Genomic DNA, 20271 nt, shown 5'->3' with positions numbered 1-20271 from the left:
GTTATTAATTCAAAATCTGTCCTGAGTCTTTCTTTGGGTCCCTCTCTCTGCCTCTTTGTCTCTGTCTCTGTCTGTCTCTCTCTATCACACACACGCAGATACACCACTCCTTCCCCCCCCACCCCGCACACGCCAATCATCACCATCACCATCATCTTCCTTACTCCCTTTCTTTCTCCACACACAGCGATAACTCAGTGGGGTAGGGGAGAAAGGGAGGTTGGGGTACCAAACAAACATAAACAAACAAAATATGAGGAGCCAGGCCACCTGAGGTCTAACCTTGCCCTGCACTTACTAGTCATATGATTTGGGGAGTCCCTTAAAGTCTCTAAGTCCTAGTTTGTCCTCTGTAAAATGAGCATACTAACACCTCATAGAGCTATTGGCGGGGAGGTGCGGGGGAAAATGAAAGATGACTAAGGCAGTGCTTTCAAACCCACACTGCACACATGCAACCCAGCTCCTGGCTCCGATCCTCCCGTCGCCTTTCTCCTCCTCCTCCTCCTGTGATCTGCTTGTTCCTCACACATAACCCCTCGGGGTCCTTACCAAAGCTTCAGACTATTTATACCCTGTGGCCCCTTTGAAATTCTGACGGGAACCTTATTGCCCTCTACCTGGCCCACTGCCATCCTTCCCCTGCCTAGTGAAAAATCACTGTATTTCAAAGAGAGAAGTTACTCAGGAAGTAAATTAAGAAGTTACTCATAGATGAAGCAGAAAAAAGGGCTGAGAACCACCAGGCATTGACGAGTAGTCAGCCCTCAGTAAGCATTTACTGAATAAATGAATGAGGGACTGACGGAAGGAAGAGTGTCCCAATGTCCCTGTGCTGAGGGCCACAATTCTTGCCAGTGGTGGTAATGCACAGTGTTGGAGCAGAGTTCAAAAGGCAGCAGTCCTAGACACGCACCCATAGGGGAGAGCCATATTAATAGTTTCTTATGGGTGAGGTGACTCTTTCACATCCGTTCTAAATGTTAAGAGCCCCATTTCAAGTAACAGTAAAAAATTTTGTCTTCCATGTAATAATAGTGAACATTTGTTGAATATGTGCTCTGTGCCAGCTACTAGTCTAAGTGTTTCTTTTTTTTCTTTATCTCTCTCTCTCTCTCTCTCTCTCTCTCTCTCTCTCTCTCTCTCTCTCTTTGTTGGTATAAGTGAATTACCTTATGTGGGTGTCCCAAAACTAGGAAGAGTTACTGTTTTTATTCCAGTTTACCAAGGAGGAAACCAAGACCCAAAGAATTAAGTAAATTATCCAAAGGTACACAGTCAGTCAATAATTGGTTAAGCCAAGATTTAAACTTAGCTGGATACCAGGCTCCAAGCTGTTACCCACTGTGCAGAGGCCACGTGATGATACGTACCCTTTTATTTATCCAGCTGATGGGTACCAGTAATCCACAATTGGATACATGGACCCTGCAGTAACTCGACAGCTCTTCCCACTGTGTGGATTCACACCACAGAGCCTGGGAACCCCCCAGGGGTAGACAAGGCCCATGCCCAGGCTCTGCTGCCTCCTTACGGACGTAGGCACCTCATGTAACACTCGGGCAGGTAGGGGGTATGAGGTTCAGACTTCAGATTGCCTGCGGCCTGCTCAAGGACGCTGAGTGTGCCCCTTAATTTGTCCATGGTTCAGTTTTTTCTATGTTTAAATAGAAGGGCTTCCACTGAATAATCTCGAAAGGGCATTTTGGGTCAACTTTGACTAGACAGTTTCTAAGACTGATCTGCTGGTTGGGTTAGCTTTTCTGGCCTCATATTTTGTTACAGATAAAGTGTTAACATTCTCTATATTGTCCCCGCGACCACCCTACCATCATCTCCCACTCGGCCACTGCAATAGAACCCAATATAGGTCTCCCTGCATTTACTCTTATCCCTATAAATCATTCTCTGTATGTTATTCAAATTGAGCTACTACTTAAAATATAAATGAGATCACATCACTCATCTGAGAAATGTATTTCAATAGTTGTCCAGGAGGCTTAAAGTAAAACTCAGACTCTTTACCATGTCTTCTCAGCCTTATGTGACTGGTTCCCATCTACCTTTCCCTTGTTTTCTAATCCCCACCCTCTCCCTCCCTACTCTTCAGACACACTGGTCTTCTGTGCCTTCGCACTTGCTTTTCCTTCAGCCTGGAACGTTCTGTCCTCAGGTCTTTGCCTGCTGTCTCTTCCGTTGCCCTTCAGTTCTTAGTGCTACTGCCTCCTCTTCCCTGACCACCTGACTGAAAACCCTTTATCCTTTATCTCCCCAGTCCTCCCTTTCACATTAGCCTGTATTTTGTTGATGTTGTGGGTGGAGGTGCTGTGTGTGTGTGTGTGTGTGTGTGTGTGTGTGTGTGTGTGATGTGGGTTTTATTTTTTACTTCTTATGCCAGATATGTTCTTGCTTATTTACTTGTTCATTTAATGATTGCTTATCTTCCTTCACTAGAAGATAACCTCTATGGAAGCAGGAAGCTGATTGGTTTTGCATAACACCATATCTGCAGTGTTTAAGAGAATACTTGGCACACTGTAGGTGCTTAATCACATCTCATGAATGAAGGGATCAGTCAACATGAGAACAAGTTAGGCTGGAGACAGAGGCAAAGGAACCTAAGTTTATCAAAGGACCTTAGCCTTGAAATGCAGGGCTGGTGAATAAGGGTGACTGATTCATTCATATTAATAGATGCAGACTGTTTTTACTTCCTTATTCAGGGAACATTCATGAAAGGTTGCAGATCTCAGTAGCCTATTGATTTAAATGGAGACCATGTCAAAGATAGTAGGGGCCTCCTTTTGCAAGTCGTACTGATCAGATATTTTAAAGGAGCTTGTGTTCCCTGGGTTCAGTTCACGCAGGCCCACGTAGAACAGCTGATATTTGGATACTTGACTGTACACATTTGTCTTTAGAGAGCCAATGGTTTTCTCAGCTAGTCACTTAAGCGGTCTGTACCTTCGTTTATCAGACAGTTCAGACAGTTGGCTACCACTAACATGCCATTGGAACTGATCAGAATAAAGCCATATGCCATTATTTGATAGTCCTTGTTTGAAAAATGGTATTTCCATTAAGCCTTAAAAATAACATTTGTCCATTATTAGACTATTAAAAATAGAAGTAAAGTGTTTTCTAAGTTGAGTATTTATAGAGAAGCTTAAGTAGATTAAAATAATATCTGAAAACCTCATTAGCGATGCTAATTTCCAACATGGTCAGAACTTCCACTCTGATCTTTCAACTGAGCATGGGCTTCAGACAACTTCAAATGAAATTCGTAATTTCTCTGAACGGAAAAGCTCATCTCCCCTTTGGTGGACACACCTCCTGGCATATGCAGCCGTTCCTTATCCTTACAGCTTCTGTTCCTAAACATGTGGCTTCTCACAAGGGGTCCTTTTAGGCCTGTATGCTTCAGGGCTAGGCAGTGGGAGGCCCAGCTTTCTAAGCATTTGGCAAACACTGAGAGGAAAATTCCAGCACTATGAGCATCTCTCTGTTGCTATGGGGGAAGGGAAGTAATTGAAGAGAAGATCACTCCGGCCATACTAATATCTAAGTGACCAAGAGAGTTAGCTAAGGTTCTTCCATTTGCTGCAAAAACAATTTCCAATCTTCCAAGCTATAGCAATGAGAGCACTTACATTCAATCCACTTACGGAACAAGCTTGAAATCTTTAATGGTGCCTTCCTTACTCTGCCTGAGCACAGCTCCTAGCAAGAGTAAAATGCAATTTATTTTGACAAGGGTAGGTAGGATATATAGAGTCAGGGCAGAACTTTCTCGACCTCGTGCTTATATCTCTTTCATAGGAGAATGACTTATTTTTCTCCAACTCTGTTTCTCTTACTTGTCAAATACCTCATGAGATAAAATAATACCAGTATCACGTGAACATGTATTAGGTCATTAGCTTTTCTCAGTAGAGTTCAAGGCTGACGGAAATAAGCTGAACATAGAGGAGTTTGTGGAAACAAGAGAAGCTAAAAAAATATAGTGGAACAAATTTGAGGAGTGTTAGGATATTTGGGTGGAAATGTAGGCCCACCTGGGAGGAAAAAGGAGACGACATGATAGGTGAAACCGCAAATAGAAGATGTTCAAGACACATTCTCTGAAGTCCATGAGTCTAAGCTATTCAAGCACAGGATAATATCTTATTCATCTCTAAATCCTCAGCCCAAAGCAAAGTGCCTGGCACAGAGCAGCCAAGCAAAGGTGATTTGCTGATTGAGGGATAGAAGCATTTGGGGGCAGAATATGGATGGTTAAAGGCACTTTCCTTTGGCACACCTTGTGATGGAGAGCTTCTGTTGGTCCCTCGAGATGCCCTTTCTCACCTACTCTGTGTCCCAACAGGTTGACCTAACTGGGCCAGATGGATGAGCACCTTTCTCCCCCGAGGCATCTCAATGGGAAATACTGCAAATGCAAACTGCTGCCAGGAGATCAGAGGGTGGGAGAGATGAAGGTCTGGGTACTTATTCTCTTGGTCCCTCCTGAAGGGTCTATAAATCAGTTACATCCCTCTAGCAAAGGCCACAGGTGCTGTGAAGTTGCCTTCTCTGTACAGTTTCTCTGTCTGTGTCTCTCCCCCAAACTCCCCCTTCAGGGCTGGGATGGTAGAAGCTCCTATCAGGGACTAGCCCCAAGGTACTGGACATGTACCATGCCTTTGTGCTTTACTTAAACTCTGCCCACCCCCCTTTCAATCTGTCCCTTTTTATATCCCCTCAATTATTCAAGTCTGAGTGTGCCAGTTCTTTCTACCTGAAACCTGACTATGCAAACAAGTGGATTCGAGTCCCAGTTCTGTCCCTTACTCCTTAGGTAGTCTTGTCACACACCCTCCTTAATAAAAATGGGTACCTGTAAGTAATGCATACGGATGGCTAAGCATATAGCAGATATCCAGCATATAATAATAATGGTAATAATTATAACTTGATAGTGATACTCTGCCAGCTTGTTTGCTTTAGAGAGATGATGTGTGGCTCTTTCATTTCTCCTCTAGAGGGAAGAGCTTGTCATATTTTAGAAAGGAAAGGAAAAGCCATCTCCCGTTCAGAAAGATTTAGCCAATTTCCTCCACTTGACGATGAAGGAGGATAGCAAAGACATTGAGACATATGACTTAAAGTGAATAAATATTGTTGAAAAGCGTTTTGAGTGTTGGTGTTTCTGAATATTACCAGTGCACTTGTTGATCCAGTCAGCCTATAGAGCAGGTCTATGGGAAGTTGCTTCTTTCTGACACGTAGTGGAGGGCAAATTGTGGATTGCCGGATGTCCATGCATGATCCCCTGGACCTCAGGCAATAACTCCAGAATTATCAGGTGCTGGTTAACCTTCTGCTTTCGTTCCTGCTCTAATTAAATATTGCAAATCACTGGAGGGCCGAATCCCTTTAGAAACTCCCTCAATATTCCAGAACAGGCTTTGACTCTGGCGAGAAAGGGACTTAGGTTTTGTGTATCACAGCAAAGCTTACTTGGGGGCCCATGTTCTCAATAGAGAAGGACAGTTCTCAAATCCCTGAGAACTTTGTTAATCTCCTATGTGAAAGGACAGTCATTCATTAGCCTAAACTTTTAGCTTAACGATCGTTTAGGGAGTATGTGCTATATGCCAGGCATGTGCTAAATTCTATGCATACAGCAGAGGAAAAGACAAACATAGTCCCTGCCCCAGAGGAACTTAGAATGTTTCTGATTTATTTGTATAAGGCAGGAACCTACCAGGGCCTGGTGTATAAGTAATGCTCGCTACATATTTCTTGAATTATTGAATGAATAATGCTGAATTACTATGATGTATTTCTCAATTACAAAAGTAAACATGTGAACATATTGGCCTACCATCACAATTCTTAAAATGTAAAACACGACCATAAAATAAATATTTGGGTACAATTTTTATATGTATTAGAATATGGATGGCATATTCAAATGACCAAACTATCTCAAGTCACAATATAATTATGAAAATTTAAACTGAACACGAGGAATTCCATGGAAATGTTGCTTGGCACGCAAAAGAGGTGGGAAGATGGTGCTGGGGCTCCGCCCCCTTCTCTGCTTCCACCCATCCCACTCCACTCCACTGTTTGCTATTCTATACCCCAGGCTTCTGTATGTGCTTGCACTTGAAAAAAAAGTTTCCTGTCTCAAATGAAAAAGTATAGAGAACCATTATTCTACTGGAGAACTTTGGCAGTTGTCATTTCCTGCAATGAATCTCTCTGATACCAACAATTATGCGAGCATTCATTCCTGGGTATTCACCTAAGCTCTGTTCATGCATTATCCCATTTGATTATTATTCAACCCTGTGATATAGAATCTATTGTTATTTTCATTTTACAAATGAGGAAGCTAAGTTTAGTGCAGTTCAGTAAGTTTCCCAAAGGTAAAAAGAGTTAGAACTAGGGTTTGAACCTGGGTTGTCTGACTCCAAAGTCCAGGCTATAAATCTCCATATTACTAGCCTTGCTGATCTGTGCAAGTTTAGCAGACACAAGGTCTGACTGACCTTATACTTACTGGAAAGCAAAAATGATGATATATTTCATTGCATAATTTTGGGTGATTACATCTGTTGTTCTGCTGTAGGGGATTAAAAGTGATCCCACCATAAATCTCTGAGCAGCAGAATCATTCCTCCTGCGATCTTGTATAGTTCCCAATATTGCTTCGCCTACAGTAGGTACTAAATAAATATTTGTTAAATAATTAAAGAAGAGAAAATGAATGAACTTTATTAAGCCCACATTCATAATTCTAATGAGAAATAACAGACACAGCTCTCTGCTTTCCTCCTATCATTTTTATAATAGATAGGGCTCTGTCAGCAAGTAGACAGCTTATAAGTTTGGCTGTTTCTGACACGTTTCTTAAAGCCTGGTGTGGAACCAGAGATGAACAGTTGTTGCAGTGATTAAGGATTAAGACTTTATATCAGAAAGAATCCCTGAGGTCCATTTTTCACATGAATTTTGGTAGCAGTATAATGAGAGTGAAAGAAGAAAAACACGGAGATCGTTTTCAATAATCTTGCCCAGTATACTGAGAAATAAATATTCAATTAGATGAAGAGCTACATGACTTTTTCATTGATCATTTCCCCAGGAAAGGAGGTGTCATATCCAACTGTATATACGTCTGCAACCTGATTAGCCTTTCCAACTTCAGTTTCTTCACCTGTAAAATGGGAATGATAAGGCTGATTTGTATAAATAACACACAGAAGCCTGGTGGTAATTCTAACAACACAAGTGATATGCATTCTCTCTCCCTGAGGCTTAAGGCAAGATAGATTTAAGAATCAAACACTTGCAAAATGGCCTTCTGGTTTGTCTTTCCTTTCCACCAAAGCGAGTTAAAAACCCTTCTGTTACACAAACATGCCTCCAAAACCCAGACCAAATTACAGCTCTTAATAAAACAGGGCATAGGAAGGAAAGAGGATGAAAGCCTGTTTCCTCCCATATAGTTTACAAAGTACAGAATTTTCAAAACATGTGAGTGTCTTTAGGAGCTCCAAGGACTCTAGTCATAGTCTATTTGGTTGTGATTCCCTCTGAAAGCATTCTCCCCACTCTGCTCCCACCTTACTACCCCAGCCCCAGTCTTAGGGGTGTGTATGGTTGTGATGCTGTGCACTAAGAGAATGGAGCTGGTCAAAGAACCTGGGGCACTGCTTTTATTTGAGGGCTTATGAAATCTTTGAAAAAACCTCTCTCTTTTGCCTGAGTTACATCTTATGCCAGAGGTTTCTCTGGATTCCTATGATAATGGATTTGATCATTTGGCTTAAAGCAAATAAATCTTTGTTGGTCAATGAAATCTATTTAACCAATCTATTTGGCCAATAAAATCTTCTACACTTTTACTAACCAAAAAAAAAAACACAAAACAAAACAAAACAAAAAATCACTCCTGTCTGGGGGATGCTTCCTGCATTCTTCATCCACATTTTCCCAAACCCTTGCATTCAGGGCCACAAAGAAAGGCGCTGCAGCCCTGCCTATCTCACAGGGCAGCTGTGATGCCAACAAGAGACTGTTCCTGCAAAAGTACTTTGAGGAATGAAATTTACAATACTAAACAAAGATCCTGTTAGCTTCTGTACTCAATGTGTCCCTCCGTAGAGATAAGACATACTATTCTTTCTCTGATAGTTGGTTATTTATTACTGCAGGCCTGCTTAGAACAGTTCAAAATGTCATGTGCACTCACACAGAGAGAAACCAGTTTTCTTGTTCAGCTGTGCATCTATTTTTAAAATAGAATCCTTTACCCATGTCTCCCTTAAAATGTTAGTTCTTTCTTAAACCATCCCAAGTTGTTAAATGATACAAATTAAGGGAGTGAATCTGAAGAACAGGACACTCTGATATTTCCAGAATGTCACTATCTCACTGCCAAGACCAACCCTTTTCCTCTTATCTCTATGAAAGTGTGGAGACAGCAGCTCCCTGTAAAGTGCTAGAACACGACTTGGTCTGGCATTAGTTACAGTATAAGAAGAGTGAGCCTAGACTCTATATAGAATATAAAAAGGCCTACCCTTTTTGATATGACACCACAGTCAATGCTCTGTGGATCAACGGCTCTTAGCAGCGTAGTTCTCAATCCAGGCTGCAAATCCTGGGGATCAAAGCCACTTAGCAGCATGTTTCTCAAACCTGGCTACATGTCCGAATCACTTGGGCAGCTTATAAGAAATGTGGGATTCCAGTTCCAAAGCCAGATCACCTGAATCATAAGCCAGGAGGGTTCGCAGCTCCCTCCTGTCACTGTGAGTCTGACAGGACGTGGGTGTTAGGGCCTCTCTGCACAGAGCATGAAGCCAGTGCTTGGATTAAGTTATTGTCAACAAGGCCACCATAGCTTATCACAGAGAGTGAGTTCCATATTCCACAAAGACTCTGAGTAAGAAGAGGATTCCCATCTAAAGTGAGAAAGGCTGCCTTCTGGAATCTGCGCCGTGGAGGTAGAAGATGAGTAATGAACCATGTGCCCACCTCTCCTTCTCATTCCTCTGTTGTGTCTTAGGTCTTCCTCTTCTAGTACGCATGCTCTCACAAAAACAAGAGGAGAAACCAATATCAATATAATGACAGCAATGACCATGGCTGATATTTATATGACAGGCCCTTGTCTAAACACTTGATATGAATTAACTCATTTAATCCTCCTTAAAATACAACCAACTGAAAAAAAAATCAAAGGCCAAAGACCAACAGAAATGTTCCTTGAACCACTTTCTAGAATCAGCTTGGACTCTGTTCTCTTGCCTCAAACTAGCCCCAACTCTTTCCATGTCAGCTCATCAACTCTGCTTCCCTGTGTATCACCAGTAGCTCTCCTCCATTGCTCTCCCCAAAAAGGTTCCTCCTGAGACAAGGATGTGAGCACTAGTAGTTTATTGAGAAAGTGATTCCAGCAAAGGGCGTGGGGGATTGAGACAGAGAAGAGAAGGAAGCAAACAAAGGATGCATTAATGAGCAGGTCTGCATGAGGTGCAGGAAGCGCGTGCACTCATCCAATCGCTTTCCCTTACTGGCGCCTGCAAGCATTAAATCCCCTGCATTTCCTGCCTATACTGCTTGACAGCCTTAGGTCCTCAGGTTGAGCTCCAGTCTTCAACATCCTGTGCTAGATGCTGGCACATCCTTGGCAGTGACCACCGCAATGGCTTTGAAAGGCCTACCAAAGCCATCAAAGGCCTACCAAATCAGGAAAGGAAACCAAAGGGAAGAAGGAAACCATAATTTTTTAATGAGGGTTCCAAGGAAAGATTATGTTAGTTCTGACTCTGTTTCTCCTGCATGATTTTTTTCTTTGTTTTGTTTTTAATGGGCTTGGTGATTTATGTAACAGATTAGGCTTCTCTCTCCAGCCATTTGCTCTGCCCCTTTGCTTATGCCATTTCCTCCAACAGAATGCATTCAATTTTCTTCTTGGATAACCATGACCCTACTTGTTCTTCAAAAACCAAGTAAATTGCCATTGCCATCCATTTTAGTTTTTTCTTGTGTTATCCATTATTTCCTTCTCTCAGGGTCATAGTTCACCATGTTCAGTTTGTCTTCTCCTTTTAACTCAATATTTTACAAGTGATAAATGCTGAAAAACTGGATGGATAGACCACTACTAAATACAATAGCCCCCTCTTATCCATGATTTCACTTTCCGCAGTGTCAGTTATCCATTGGTCAACTGTGGTACAAAAATATTAAATGGAAAATTCCAGAAATAAACAATTCATAAGTTTTAAGTTGCACACCGTTCTGAGTAGTGTGGTGAAATCTCACGCCATCTACTCTGTCACACCCAGGAAATGACTCATCCCCTTGTCCAGCATCTCCGCACTGTATGGGAGCGTCTCCCCCCTCCATTAGTCACTCAGTAGCTGTGTCAGTTATCACATTGACTGTCATGGTATCACAGTGCTTGTGTTCAAGTCACCCTTATTTAACTTAATAATTGGTCCCAAAGGACAAGAGTAGTGATGCCGGCAATTTGGATACGCCGAAGAGAAGCCATAAAGTGCTTTCTTTCAGTGAAAGGGTGAGTACAGTACAATAAGATATTTTGAGAGAGACCACATTGACATAACTTTTATTACAGTATATTGTTATAATTGTTCTATTTTACTATTATTAGTTATTTTTGTTAACCTCTTACTGTGCCTGATTTATAAATTAAACTTTATTAAACTACGTGTGCATAGGAAAAAACATAGTATATATAGGGTTTGGTACTATCTCTGGTTTCAGGCATCCAGTAGGGGTCTAATCTAAATCTCTTTATATTAGCCCCTCCCCCCCAGCCTCCTTGGATAAAGGGGGAACTAATAAAAACAGATTTTAATTATTTAACTTCAAACCCTGGACGTACAGCTGTGGAAAGGATATCTTGTTATTATTTAACTTCATATTATTTATTATTTAATATTATTTAACTTCAAACCCTGGACATACAGCTGTGGAAAGAATATCTTTTTCCTCCTCGCACATTTTAAAAATTCTGTTAGTTCATTCAGTGGTATTGATTTCTAGTGTTTTCCTCTCTTTTATAAGTGCCATACCACTATTTGACTGTAATGAGGGCTCAAATATGTTTCATTAGAGGGGTGGTACAGGTGGTACAAGTGAGTTGACAAATCCACTAGGAACTAGCATTATTGAAGACAGAGAACGAAATAGAGAAGTTTAATTGGCTTTGCTGGGCAGGGGCAACAATTTTACAAAACATCCTTCAATTTTTGGAAGCAAATCTCTACGTTTTCTTTGTTGAAAAGTCCCTTTCCCTGTTGGGGATTTGTTATTTGGTTTTTGAACTCCTACTCATCCTTCAAAACCCAGCTCACTTGTCACCCTCTCTGTAAAGAGGAAACAGAGAAGGAAGCTGACATTTATGGAGCACGTACTCTTTTACAGGCACTGTGTAAGTTACTCTACTTATGTTCTTTTATTTTATTTCCCCAGAAATATCCCCCAGGAATTAGCCCCATTTTCCGGGGGAAAAAAATGTGGGGCTAACAAAAACCTAGCTAATATGTGATGAAATAAGATTTGAATATAAGTCTCTCAGGTAGCAGAGTGCACATACTTTCTACTAGTCCTTACCTATGATTCTTTATATAATAAACTTGTTTAAAGTATATATGTCCTCACTCGTGGTCCTAATACTTCATCACAATAGATCTGTTAGTTGGATATTATCAACCACGTTTACAGGGACAGAGTGGTCTGTTGGCTCTTTTTCTTCCTCCATGTTGGTTCTTCCATAGTGGTTAACATGTCTCAGTTAGAGTATTTGTCTTAATATTTCACAATCACATGCATATATTTCTATCTTCCAAACAAGAATATAATTTCCATGAGGACAGGGTTTCTGTCATTGTGCGTGTGTGTGTGTGTGTGTGTGTGTGTGTGTGTGTGTCCGTGCATATATCCTCAGTGTACAAATGAATGAATAGATGAATGGTGTGAAATGAATGAACAAACAAATTCTCCCATACCCTAAAATATAATGTAAAAATAAATCAATGCTTTGAAAAAGTCCATAATTTATTTGACAAACTAACTTTTGACAAAATCAGGTTATGGATGCTTAATGTCCTGAGCACAGTTAGCCCATCTAGAACATATTTCTTCATTCGGGTCATTCATATCTTTATCTCCTTGACACCTAGCAATGTGCCAAGGCTTTGGATTCCAACAATCGGGCTCTTATCTGTCCCTGGACATAGGCAAGAGTAGGGAAATAATTAGACAAAGGACGTGTCACCAAGCTTCGTATACTAAAATTTACCATGTTTCCCCAAAAATAAGACCAAGTCTTATATTAAGTTTTGCTCCAAAAGATGCATTAGGCCTTATGTTCAGGGGCTGTCATCATGAAAAATCATGCTAGAGCTTATTTTCTAGTTAGGTCTTATTTTCAGGGGAACACGGTATGAACTGACTTAGAGGTCCCGGGCCCTTAATCACGCTTACTTTACAAATAGTCTTAATACAGTTGGTTTCTCTAAGATGACAACATATTAGAAGAAGCCAAGTAAAATGGAACAAGCTATCAGAGACAGGCACACTTAGAGTCCATGGGAGAAGAATGAGCACAGAAACAATAAAAAGAGAATCGGGGCAGCCAGATGGCTCAGTTGGTTAGAGCACGAGCTCTGAACAACAGAGTTGCCGGTTTGATTCCCACATGTGTCATTGAACCGGGCACCCTCCACAACTAGATTGAAAACAATGGCTTAAGCTTGGATCTGAGCCACCGGTGGGTGACCAGTTGTCTCAGCGGTTAGCGTGTGGTGCTCATAACACCAAGGTCACCGGTTGGAGTCCCAAGTGGGCCAGTGAAATGTGCCCTCCACAACTAGATTGAAAACAACAACTTGATATCTGGAAAAACACACGGTTCCCCAATATTCCCCAATTGGGGGAAAAAAGGCATCAATGAGAACTTGAAAGCATACCAGTCTCAGAAAATTTTATATAGGGACAAAGAAACCCTGCTTTGCTCACTGGGCTCTGCAGAGGCCATTGTATTATGGCAAAGAATGATATTGTCAAAACGATTAAAATGTTTTCTGTTGACGTTATTTTAAAACACAAGGACACAGAAAACTTATACTTTTAAAGAATGACTTCTACTCAAAATAGTTACAACCCTTTTTTAAAAATACAACTAAAACTTTGGTTCTTAAATGGGCAAAACTTCAACTATCAGAAATCATGGCTATTAAGAAAGAATTGTTCCCTGTCAGAATGGCTATCATCATTAAATCAACAAACAACAAGTGCTAGGGAGGATGTAGAGAGAAGGGAACCCTTGTGCACTGTTGGTGGGATTGCAGATTGGTGCAGCCACTTTGGAAAACAGTATGGCGGTCCCTCAAAAACTTAAAAATAGTACTACCTTATGACCCAGCAATTCCACTTCTGGGTATTTATCTGAAGAAATCCAAAACACTAATTCAAAAAAATATATGCATCCCTATGTTCATTGCAGCACTATTTACAAATAGCCAAGGCATAGAAGCAACCTAAATGCCCATCAGTAGATGATTAGATAAAAAATAAGTGGTGCATTTCTACAGTGGAATATTACTCGGCCCTAAAAAAGAATAAAATATTACCATTTGCGAGAACATGGATGAACCTAGAGGGTATTATGCTAAGTGAAATAAGTCAGACTGAGAAAGACAAATACCATATGATCTCACTTATATGTAGAATCTAAGGAACAGAACTAATGTAAAAACTAAAATAAGTAAATAACAGAAACAGACTCAAAGATACAGAAAACAAACCGATGGTTGATAGATGGGAGGAAGATTGGGGGGCTGCATAAAAAAGGTGATGGGATTAGGAAGTACAAACCAGTAGTTACAAAATAGTCACAGGGATGTAAAGCACAGCATAGGGAATATAGTCAATAACACTGTAATAACTGTGTATAGTGCCAGGTGGGTACTAATCGGGGGGAAAGCTTCATAAATTATATAAATATCTAATCACTATGCTACACATCTGAAACTAATATACAATAACATTGAATGTCAACTGTAATTGAAAATTAAAAATAATTTTTTTTTAAACAAAGAATTGTTCCCTAGGGATTCCGGAGATTGCAAGTGTTACAGCCCTGAGATGGTGCCAGCCCTGGTAATATTCAGAGTCTGCAGAAGTGCTAAGTATCATTGGGTATTTCACAGTTAAATTCTACTTGAGACCTAAGGCCACTGCATGTATCTTAGAGAATCACTTAGCTTTAGCAATTTGAGGATCTTTCCACTGTTATCCACCTGTGTGCATTACAGAAGGAGATGTTGGTTTACGATATGCAAATTATTGATACAGTTCTCTCCGTATAGTGAGTAATAGAGTTTTTGATCTTATTCTCACTATGACTTCCCTTACTATTTTTTTTTTTGCTTTGAATCATTGTCTGTTGCACCAACAATGTTATAGCTACCTACATGAAATAATAAAGATAAAAAGGAAAAAAATACCCACAGACCTAATACTCCTAGCTTTGCCAACGCATCAGTTTTTTGCATTTTTATATGCCTCCCAGTTCTTGTTCATACATGTGGTACATCAATTACACAGAAAGGAAAAAAAAGACCCTCTTATTCCTTTTCCTGTACCCACCCTTATTCCATGTGACTTTGTAGCTCTTCTTATGCAAGAAGCAGAGTCTATTTCTGCACTCCTTGAACCTGGGCTCACCTTATATTTGCTTTGGCCAATAGAATGCTGAAGAAGTAAATTTTTGCCTGTTCTAAGTCTAGGTCTCAAATTGCCTTGCAGTTCCCACTCTGTTTCTTATAACTTTTCTTAACAAGCTTTTGAATAAGCCCAGGCTAGCCTGCTGAATGACACTGAAAGACACATGGTGTAGTCACCCCCATAGTTCAGCCAACAGACTACTAAGCATATCAGTGCGAGTCATCTAGACTAGCATCTGGCTGACTGGACAGCTGACTACAGACACACGAGCAAAGCCCAGCTGATTATCAGCAAGTCAATTTATCCATAGAGCAAGGAGAAATAACAAATGTCTACAGTTTTAAGCACTGAGTTTTATGTGGTTTGTCAGCAGCAACAGCTGACAAAACACGCATGCATACAGTTGACTTAGTGGTAATCATGTTATAAATCAAGCTGTTTAATAGCTACCTAATATATCATACAGCAGATATGCCATAACTTATTTAAATGGTCCCTCTGCTGTTAGATATTTAACTTGTCTACAACAAACACAAGCAACACTCCTGGAGCACCCAGCTCAGGTGACCAGGGAGACTATGCCACTACATAAGGCTACTCTACTAAGACTGAGAAACATAGCAGCCCTACCTAAGACAAAGAAACAAACACAGGGAAGCAGCCAAAATAGGGAGACAAAGAAACACGTCCCAAATGAAATAACAGAACAAAGCTCCAGGAAAAGAACTAAACAAAATCAGACACGCAATCTACCAGATGCAAAGTTCAAAATACTGGTTACAAGGATGCTCAATGATCTCAGTGAGAACTTCAACAAAGAGATAGGACACATAAAAATGGAGATAGAAAACATAAAAAAGAACCGGTCAGAAATAAAGAATACAATAAGTGAAATGAAGAATACATTAGAGGAATCAACAGCAGATTAGATGAAACAGAGAATTAAATCAGTGTTTTAGAAGAGAAGATACCAAAAAACACCCAACCAGAATAGCAAAAAGAAAAAAAGAATCCAAAAATAATTGGCTCGTTTAAAGGGGCCTCTGGGACAATGTCAAGCCTACCAACATTCACATCATAGAAGTACGAGAAGGAGAATAGAAAGAGCAAGGCATTGAAAACCTATTTGAAGAAATAATGATGGAAAACTTCCCTAACCTAGTGAAGGAAACTGACATACAAGCCCAGGAAGCCCAGAGTGCCAAACAAGATGAACCCAAAGAGACATCATAATTAACACCGAGACACATCATAATTAAAATGCCAAAAGTTAAAGACAAAGAGAGAATCTTAAAAGCAGCAAGAGAAAAATAGTTATTTACCTATCAGGGAGCTCCCACAAGAATGTCAGCTGATTTCTCAACAGAAACTTTGCAGGTCAGAAGAGATTGACACAAAATATTCAATGTGATGAAAAGCAAGGTCCTACAACCAAGATTACTTTACCCAGTGAAGCTATCGTTTAGAATTGAAGGACAGGTAAAGAGCTTCCCAGACAAGAAAAAAGCTAAGGGAATTCATCACCACCAAAACAGTATTACAACAAATATTAAAGGGATTTCTTTAAGAAGAAAAAAAGATAAGAAATATGAATAATAAAATGTCAATAACTACGCATCTGTCAACAATTACTTTCAATATAAATGGATTAAATGTTCCAATCAAAAGACATAGAAGAGCTGAATTGATAAGAAAATAAGACCGTTTCATACTCATATGCTGCCTACAAGAGACTCACTTCAGATCAAAAGACACACACAGACTGAAAGTAAAGGGATGGGGGAAGTTACTTTATGAAAATGGAAATGAAAAAAAAAAGCTGGAGTAGCAACTTAGACAAAATAGACTTTAAAACAAAGGCTCTAACAGGAGACAAAGAAGGACCCAGTAATCCCACTTCTGGGTATTTATCCAAAGAAACCCCAAGCACTACTTTGAAGGGATATGTTCATCCATATGTTCATTGCAGCATTGTTTACAATGGCCAAGATTGGAGGCAGCCTGGGTGTCTATCAATGGATGAATAGATAAACAGGAGATGGTACATATATACAATGGAATATTATTCAGCCAAAAAATAATTAAACCTTGCTATCTGCAACAACATGAATGGACCTAGAGGGTACTGTGCTGAGTGGAGTAAGTCAGACAGACAAAGACAAATGTCATATGATTTCACTTATATGTGGAATCTAGACAACAGGATAAATGAACAAACAAACTTATAGATACAGAGGACATTTTGATGATTGTGGGGTGGGGTTTGGGGAGGATGAGTGAAAGTGGGGAGTGGATTAAGAGGTATTATACAATTGGTAGCTACAAAGTACTCATGGGGATGTAGAGTACAGCGTGGGGAATATAGTCAGTAGCATTGTAATAGCTGGATGGTGTCAGATGGGGACTGCATTTACTGGGGTGATCACTTCATAAGTTAAATAAATGTCTAATCACTGTTGTACACCTGAAACTAATATAATATTGTGTGTCAACTGTAATTTAAAAATAAAAAATAAAAATAAATATCCTCAGCAAAAAAACTAATGAACCAATATTAATATATTATTACTAACTAAAGTTCATACTTTATTCTAATTTCCATAGTTTTTAACCTCATGTCCTTTAACATAGATGTTGTCATAATGAACAATCATTCTGCAACTTGCTTTCTTTAGATATTAAACTTTTGAGATGTATGTTGATATATATAGACCTAATTCCTTCATTTATAAACTCCTGCATAGTGTTTCATTTTATGAATATGCTATGTTTATACATTTTTCTGATGATTTAAATTGTTTTCAATTTTTGTTATTGCAACAAAGTACAATGAACAGCTTTATGTTTATTCTTGGTGGAGATAAGTGAGTTGCTCTACAATACATACCTAGCAGTGGAGTTCCTGGGTCTTAATATATGGCCTATTCAACTTTCTTTCTAGGTATGCCCGAATTTCTGTCCAGTTCAGTCCCCTGCCCCAGCACTATATGTGTGTTTCAGTTATGCCACATTATTGCTTATGCTTGTTACTTTTAGACTTTCAATAATTTGTCAACCTGATGAATTTTTTTCTTAATTTACAACTTTATTGAGGCATAGTTGATGTATAGTTATTTGCATATGTTTAATGTACACAAGTTTATGAATTTTGAGAGATGTATATATATCCATTAAACCAACACCACAATCAAAATACTGAATATTTCCATCATGCCCAATTGTTTCCTCATATTTCTTTGCAAATCATCTGCCAACTTCTGACCCCAGGTGTGGTAAACAGAATTCTAAGATGGCTCTTAAGTTTCCCACCACCATGGTGTACACATCCTGTGTAATCCTCTTATCTTGAATGTGAATGGGATCTGTGTATACAAGGGGACAGCACATCATGATTAGGTGACATTATCTAGCAAAGGTGAAGGGGTTTTACAAATGTATGTAGGTCCCTAATCCATTGACTTAAGGTCCCTAATCAAGTTGATTCACTTGATTAAATTCGTCAAAGGAAGGTCATCCTAGATGGGCCTGATCTAATCATGTGAGTCCTTTAAAAAAGGCTCCAAAGGTCAGAGAAAGACATCACAAAGATTTGAAAAAGCAGACAAATTCTCCTCTTGGCCTTGAAGAACCAAACTGACATGTTGCAGAGAATAGCACGTTCCTATAGAGTTTAGGGTCTTAATCCTACAGCTGCAAGGAACTGAATTCTGCCAACAACCAAAGAAATTGAAAGAGGACCCAGAGCCTCTGAAGAGTTTGCAGCCCTGATTTCAGCCTGAACAGATAATCCAGCTAATCTTGCCCCATGGAGATTGTGAGATTGTGAATTGCTTTAGGTCTCTGGCTTGTTGTATATCACCATGCATCAGTAGAAAATAAATACACCAGATAATACTTGATCTGCTGTGTTTCACCATAGATTAGCTTGCATTTGCGAGATTTTTAAAATAAATGTCATCATACAGTATATATTTTATTTTTGGTCTGGATTTTTTCACTCAAAATAATGATTATTGAGATTCATCCATGTTGTGTATCAGTACTTAGTTTCTTTTTATTCAGTGTATGGATATACGACATACTCGTACATTAATCTTTTGATGAACATTTAGGTGGTTTCCAGGTTTTTGGCAATTACAAATAAAACCACAGGTGTTTGTTTGGACATATATTTTCATTTCTTTTATTTTAATCTGAATTTTCCTGATTACTAGTAAGACTGATTATCTTTTATTGCCTATTTGGGTATCCTCTCCTGTAAATTGACTCTTGGTATCTTCTGCCCATTTTTCTATTGGGTTATTTGTATTTTTTTCCTCACTGATTTATAGGAATTCTTTATGTATTCTGGATACAAGTTATTTGCCTATTATTGTTTTTTAATTCAAAGATACCTTTTGTCATATGAAAATTTAAATTTTAATAAAGTATATTTTGTCTGTTTAAAAATATAATGTCTGTTTTTATTACTTGTTCTAAGAAACTGCTCCTAGACCTGAGGTTATAAACATATTTTCCTAATTTTTTTATTATAGTTTTAGAGTTTTTCACATTTAAGTCTTAAATCCTATTGGAGTTTATTTTTGCATACAGGGAAGTAAAAATACAATTTTTTTTAAAGCCAATTTTTTTAACTCTCTATATAAAATAATTAATCCCTACTCCACTGATTTTCAGTGTCAGATGTAGTAATTCCCATATATACATGGATCTGTCTTTCAGCTTTCTATTCTGATGCACTGGTGTATTTGATTATTACTGAACGAAAGCCATGCTGTTCTAATACGTTTGCAATAAGCCTCATCTGTGTTATAACATTTCCTCTTCTTTTGTCTTCTCTTTCAAAATTATCTTGGCATTCCCTGAATATTACTCCTTTAGATAAAGTTGAGAATAAATTTACCTGAAAAATTTTTATGCATTTTTAAATTAGAATTGCATTGAGCGTATAAACTAATTGGGAAAATGTTTACATGTTTACAATACTGAGTCTTCTCATCCACAAGCGTATTATATTTAACCTATTTTTCTTGTCTCTTTTAGACGTCTTATATATAACCTTTTGCAATTTTTCCTCCATAAATACCTTGTACTTCTTTTGTTAAATTTAGTCCTAGGTATATTAGATATGGTCTTAAAATTTTATGCAAACTCTCAGCCATTTCCCTAGGAAAGTTAGAATGTAAAGAAATTGTAATCTCACCAAGTGGACTGCTTTCAACATAGAAAATGAACTTGTTCCTGGTATTGTTTATGAGCTGGTATTTACAGTGGTGTTTTATCTATTCTGTGATTAGAAAGAACTCATTGTGCTCCCTCACACTCCTTTGCTGGGAAATCACCTTCTCTAGTGTGCATTCAGCAATGGGTATTCTACCTCTGCCCTCACCAACTTAGTGGGGCAGCAGTTGCTCAGCTCCAGCTCACACTGCAAACAGGACATGCGGGAGACCAAAGCTGCTAGATCTTCCAGGTTTTCAAGAAAAGCCGACAATCCAAGTTTTTACA

The 20271-nt window shown here is 39.1% G+C and overlaps 1 protein-coding gene across 1 annotated transcript in view; it reads right to left on the bottom strand.

The window, feature by feature from the left end:
- Positions 1 to 20271, bottom strand: part of SYNPR (synaptoporin) — a 300916-nt gene that overhangs the window by 163413 nt on the left and 117232 nt on the right. The gene's annotated exons all lie outside the window — the stretch shown is intronic.

This window comes from Rhinolophus sinicus, chromosome 5 (assembly GCF_057876585.1).
Source record: "Rhinolophus sinicus isolate RSI-liver-muscle chromosome 5, RSI-T2T, whole genome shotgun sequence".
Lineage (NCBI taxonomy): Eukaryota > Metazoa > Chordata > Mammalia > Chiroptera > Rhinolophidae > Rhinolophus > Rhinolophus sinicus.
The sequence above is the reverse complement of the archived record's forward strand: the minus strand, read 5'-3'. Positions and strand labels throughout refer to the sequence as shown.